The sequence below is a fragment of the Triticum urartu genome, chromosome 4 (assembly GCF_003073215.2).
Source record: "Triticum urartu cultivar G1812 chromosome 4, Tu2.1, whole genome shotgun sequence".
Lineage (NCBI taxonomy): Eukaryota > Viridiplantae > Streptophyta > Magnoliopsida > Poales > Poaceae > Triticum > Triticum urartu.
The window spans coordinates 455,184,156-455,190,410 of NC_053025.1; positions in this window are offsets into that span (position 1 = coordinate 455,184,156).

The window sequence follows — 6,255 nt, forward strand, 5'->3', positions numbered from 1 at the left end:
AAGGCTGTGGAGGTAGAAATCAAGAAGGAGCATCAAGTGTTGATGGTCAACAAGACCACCAGTTTCAAGAAGAAGAGCAAAGGGAAGAAGGGGAACTTGAAGAAGAATGGCAAGCAAGTTTCTGCTCAAGTGAAGAAGCCCAAGTCTGGACCTAAGCCTGAGACTAAGTGCTTCTACTGCAAAGGGACTGGTCACTGGAAGCGGAACTACCCCAAGTATTTGGCAGATAAGAAGGATGGCAAAGTGAAAGGTATATTTGATATACATGTTATTGATGTGTACCTTACTAATGCTCGTAGTAGCACCTGGGTATTTGATACTGGTTCTATTGCTAATATTTGCAACTCGAAATAGGGGCTACGGATTAAGCGAAGATTAGCTAAGGACGAGGTGACGATGCACGTGGGAAATGGTTCGAAAGTCGATGTGATCGCCATCGGCACGCTACCTCTACATCTACCTTTGAGATTAGTTTTAGACCTGAATAATTGTTATTTAGTGCCAGCGTTAAGCATGAACATTATATCTGGATCTTGTTTGAAGCGAGACGATTATTCATTTAAATCAGAGAATAATGGTTGTTCTATTTATATGAGTAATATCTTTTATGGTCATGCACCCTTGATGAGTGGTCTATTTTTACTAAATCTTGATAGTTGTGGTACACATATTCATAGTATTGAAGCCAAAAGATATAAGTTTAATAATGATAGTGCAACTTATTTGTGGCACTGTCGTTTAGGTCATATTGGTGTAAAGCGCATGAAGAAACTCCATGTTGATGGGCTTTTGGAATAACTTGATGCTTGCGAACCATGCCTCATGGGCAAGATGACTAAGACTCCATTCTCCAGAACAATGGAACGAGCAACAGACTTATTGGAAATAATACATACTAATGTATGTGGTCCGATGAGTATTGATGCTCATGGAGGGTATCATTATTTTCTGACCTTCACATATGATTTGAGCAGATATGGATATATCTACTTGATGAAACATAAGTCTGAAACATTTGAAAAGTTCAAAGAATTTCAGAGTGAAGTGGAAAACCATCGTAACAAGAAAATTAAGTTTCTACGATCTGATCGTGGAGGTGAATATTTGAGTTATGAGTTTGGTCTTCATTTGAAACAATGCGGAATAGTTTTGCAACTCACCCCACCTAGAACACCACAACGTAATGGTGTGTCCGAACATCGTAACCGCACTTTATTAGATATGGTGCGGTCTATGATGTCTCTTACTGATTTACCGCTATCGTTTTGGGGTTATGCTTTAGAGACAGCTGCATTCACGTTAAATAGCGCACCATCAAAATCCGTTGAGACGACACCATATGAACTGTGGTTTGGCAAGAAACCAAGTTGTCATTTCTTAAAGTTTGGGGCTGCGATGCTTATGTGAGAAAGCTTCAACCTGATAAGCTCGAACCCAAATCAGAGAAATGTGTCTTCATAGGATACCCAAAGGAGACTGTTGGGTACACCTTCTATCACAGATCTGAAGGCAAGATATTCGTTGCTAAGAATGGATCCTTTCTAGAGAAGGAGTTTCTCTCGAAAGAAGTGAGTGCGATGAAAGTAGAACTTGATGAGGTAATTGTACCTACTCCCTTATTGGAAAGTAGTTCATCACAGAAATCAGTTCCAGTGATTCGTACACCAATTAGTGAGGAAGCTGATGATGATGATCATGAAACTTCTGATCAAGTTACTACCGAACCTCGTGGGTCAACCAAAGTAAGATCCGCACCAGAGTGGTACGGTAATCCTGTTCTGGAAGTCATGTAACTTGACCATGACAAACCTACGAACTATGAGGAAGCGATGATGAGCCCAGATTCCGCAAAATGGCTTGAGGCCATGAAATCTGAGATGGGATCCATGTATGAGAACAAAGTATGGACTTTGGTTGACTTGCCCGATGATCGGCAAGCCATAGAGAATAAATGGATTTTCAAGAAGAAGACTGACGCTGACAGTACTGTTACTGTCTACAAAGCTCGACTTGTTACAAAAGGTTTTTGACAAGTTCAACGAGTTGACTACGATGAGACCTTCTCACCCGTAGCGATGCTTAAGTCTGTCCGAATCATGTTAGCAATTGCCGCATTTTATGATTATGAAATTTGGCAAATGGACGTCAAAACTGCATTCCTTAATGGACATATTAAAGAAGAGTTGTATATGATGCAACGAGAAGGTTTTGTCGATCCAAAAGGTGCTAACAAAGGTGTAAGCTCCAGTGATCCATTTATGGACTGGTGCAAGAATCTCGGAGTTGGAATATACGCTTTGATATTGTGATCAAAGCATATGGTTTTATACAGACTTTTGGAGAAGCCTGTATTTACAAGAAAGTGAGTGGGAGCTCTGTAGCATTTTTGATATTATATGTGGATGACATATTGTTGATTGGAAATGATACTGAATTTCTGAATAGCATGAAAGGATACTTGAATAAGAATTTTTCAATCGCAGACCTCGGTGAAGCTACTTATATATTGGGCATCAAGATCTATAGAGATAGATCAAGACGCTTAATTGGACTTTCACAAAGCACATACCTTGATAAAGTTTTGAAGAAGTTCAAAATGGATCAAGCAAAGAAAGGGTTCTTGCATGTGTTACAAGGTGTGAAATCGAGTCAGACTCAATGCCCGACCACTGCAGAAGATAGAGAGAAAATGAAAGTCATTCCCTATGCTTCAGCCATAGGTTCTATCATGTATGCAATGCTGTGTACCAGACCCGATGTGTGCCTTGCTATTAGTTTAGCAGGGAGTTACCAATGTAATCCAGGAGTGGATCACTGGACAACACTCAAGAACATCCTGAAATACCTGAAAATGACTAAGGATATGTTTCTCGTTTGTGGAGGTGACAAAGAGCTCGTTGTAAACAGTTACGTCGATGCAAGCTTTGACACTGATCCAGATGACTCTAAGTCACAAAACGGATACGTATTTTTATTAAATGGTGGATCTGTCAGTTGGTGCAGTTCTAAGCAAAGCGTCGTGGCGGGATCTACGCGCGAAGCGGAATACATAGCTGCTTCGGAAGCAGCAAATGAAGGAGTCTGGATGAAGGAGTTCATATCCGATCTAGGTGTAATACCTAGTGCATCGGGTCCAATAAAAATCTTTTGTGACAATACTAGTGCAATTGCCTTGGCAAAGGAATCCAGATTTCACAAGAGAACCAAGCACATCAAGAGATGCTTTAATTCCATCCGCAATCAAGTCAAGGAAGGAGACATAGAGATTTGCAAGATACATACGAATCTGAATGTTGTAGACCCATTGACTAAGCCTCTCTCACGCGCAAAACATGATCAGCACCAAGAATCCATGGGTGTTAGAATCATTGCAATGTAATCTAGATTATTGACTCTAGTGCAAGTGGGAGACTGAAGGATATATGCCCTACATGCAATAATAAAGTTGTTATTTATATTTCCTTATCTCATGATGAATGTTTATTATTCATGCTAGAATTGTATTAACCGGAAACTTAGTACATGTGTGAATACATAGACAAACAGAGAGTCACTAGTATGCCTCTGAAGGAAATATGCCCTAGAGGCAATAATAAAGTTATTATTTATTTCCTTATTTCATGATAAATGTTTTTTATTCATGCTAGAATTGTATTAACCGGAAACATAATACATGTGTGAATACATAGACAAACAGAGTGTCACTAGTATGCCTCTACTTGACTAGCTCGTTAATCAAAGATGGTTATGTTTCCTAACCATGGACAAAGAGTTGTTATTTGATTAACGGGATCACATCATTAGGTGAATGATCTGATTGACATGACCCATTCCATTAGCTTAGCACCCGATCGTTTAGTATGTTGCTATTGCTTTCTTCATGACTTATACATGTTCCTATGACTATGAGATTATGCAACTCCCGTTTGCCGGAGGAACACTTTGTGTGCTACCAAACGTCACAATGTAACTGGGTGATTATAAAGGTGCTCTACAGGTGTCTCCAAAGGTACATGTTGGGTTGGCGTATTTCGAGATTAGGATTTGTCACTCCGATTGTCGGAGAGGTATCTCTGGGCCCTCTCGGTAATGCACATCACTTAAGCCTTGCAAGCATTGCAACTAATGAGTTAGTTGCGAGATGATGTATTACGGAACGAGTAAAGAGACTTGCCAATAACGAGATTGAACTAGGTATTGAGATACCGACGATCGAATCTCGGGCAAGTAACATACCGATGACAAAGGGAACAATGTATGTTGTTATGCGGTCTGACCGATAAAGATCTTCGTACAATATGTAGGAGCCAATATGGGCATCCAGGTCCCGCTATTGGTTATTGACCGGAGACGTGTCTCGGTCATGTCTACATTGTTCTCGAACCGTAGGGTCCGCACGCTTAAGGTTTCGATGACAGTTATATTATGAGTTTATGAGTTTTGATGTACCGAAGGAGTTCGGAGTCCGGGATGAGATCGGGGACATGACGAGGAGTCTCGAAATGGTCGAGACGTAAAGATCGATATATTGGACGACTATATTCGGACTTCGGAAAGGTTCTGAGTGATTCGGGTATTTTTCGGAGTACCGGAGAGTTACGGGAATTCGCCGGGAGAAGTATTGGGCCTTATTGGGCCATACGGGAAAGAGAGAGGGGCTGCCTAGGGCAGGCCGCACGCCCCCCAAGGCCTAGTCCGAATTGGACTAGGGGGAGGGGCTGCACCCCTTCCTTGTTTCCTACTCCTACTACATGGAAGGACTCCTAGTTGGATTAGGAAAGGGGGAATCCTACTCCTGGTGGGAGTAGGACTCCCCTAGGGCGCGCCATAGAGAGGGCCGGCCCTCCCCTCCTCCACTCCTTTATATACGGGGGCAGGGGGCACCCCATAGACACACAAGTTGATCTTCGTGATCGTTCCTTAGCCGTGTGCGGTGCCCCCCTCCACCATATTCCACCTCGGTCATATTGTAGCGGTGCTTAGGCGAAGCCCTGCGGCGGTAGAACATCAAAATCGTCACCACGCCGTCGTGCTGACGGAACTCCTCCCCGACGCTTTGCTGGATCGGAGCCCGGGGATCGTCATCGAGCTGAACGTGTGCCAAGAACTCGGAGGTGCCGGAGTAACGGTGCTTGGATCGGTCGGATCGTGAAGACGTACGACTACATCAACCGCGTTGTCACAACGCTTTCGCTGTCGGTCTACAAGGGTACGTAGATCACACTCTCCCCTCTCGTTGCTATGCATCACCATGATCTTGCGTGAGCGTAGGAAATTTTTTGAAATTACTACGAAACCCAACAGTGGCATCCGAGCCTAGGTTTTATGTGTTGATGTTATATGCACGAGTAGAACACAAGTGAGTTGTGGGCGATATAAGTCATACTGCTTACCAGCATGTCATACTTTGGTTCGACAGTATTGTTGGATGAAGCGGCCCGGACCGACATTACGCGTACGCTTACGCGAGACTGGTTCTACCGACGTGCTTTGCACACAGGTGGCTGGCGGGTGTCAGTTTCTCCAACTTTAGTTGAACCGAGTGTGGCTACGCCCGGTCCTTGCGAAGGTTAAAACAACACCAACTTGACAAACTATCGTTGTGGTTTTGATGCGCAGGTAAGAACGGTTCTTGCTAAAGCCGTAGCAGCCACGTAAAACTTGCAACAACAAAGTAGAGGACGTCTAACTTGTTTTTACAGGGCATGTTGTGATGTGATATGGTCAAGACGTGATGAGATATAAGTTGTTGTATGAGATGATCATGTTTTGTTGAAGTTATCAGCAACTGGCAAAATCCTTATGGTTGTCTCTCTATTGCATAAGATGCAAGCATCCAATAATTGCTTTACTTTATCGCTATGCGATAGCAATAGTTGCAAGAGCAATTGTTGGCGAGACGACCACGTGACGACACATTGATATAGATCAAGATGATGGAGATCATGGTGTCATGCCGGTGGCGATATAGATCATGATAGTACTTTGGAGATGGAGATCAAAGAAGCAAGATGATGATGGCCATATCATGTCACATATTTTGATTGCATATGATGTTTATCTTTTATACATCTTATTTTTGCTTAGTTTGACGGTAGCATTTTAAGATGATCTCTCACTAATTATCAAGAAGTGTTCTCCCTGAGTATGCACCATTGCGAAAGTTCTTCGTGCTGAGACACCACGTGATGATCGGGTGTGATAGGCTCTACGTTCAAATACAACGGGTGCAAAACAGTTGCACACGCGGAATAC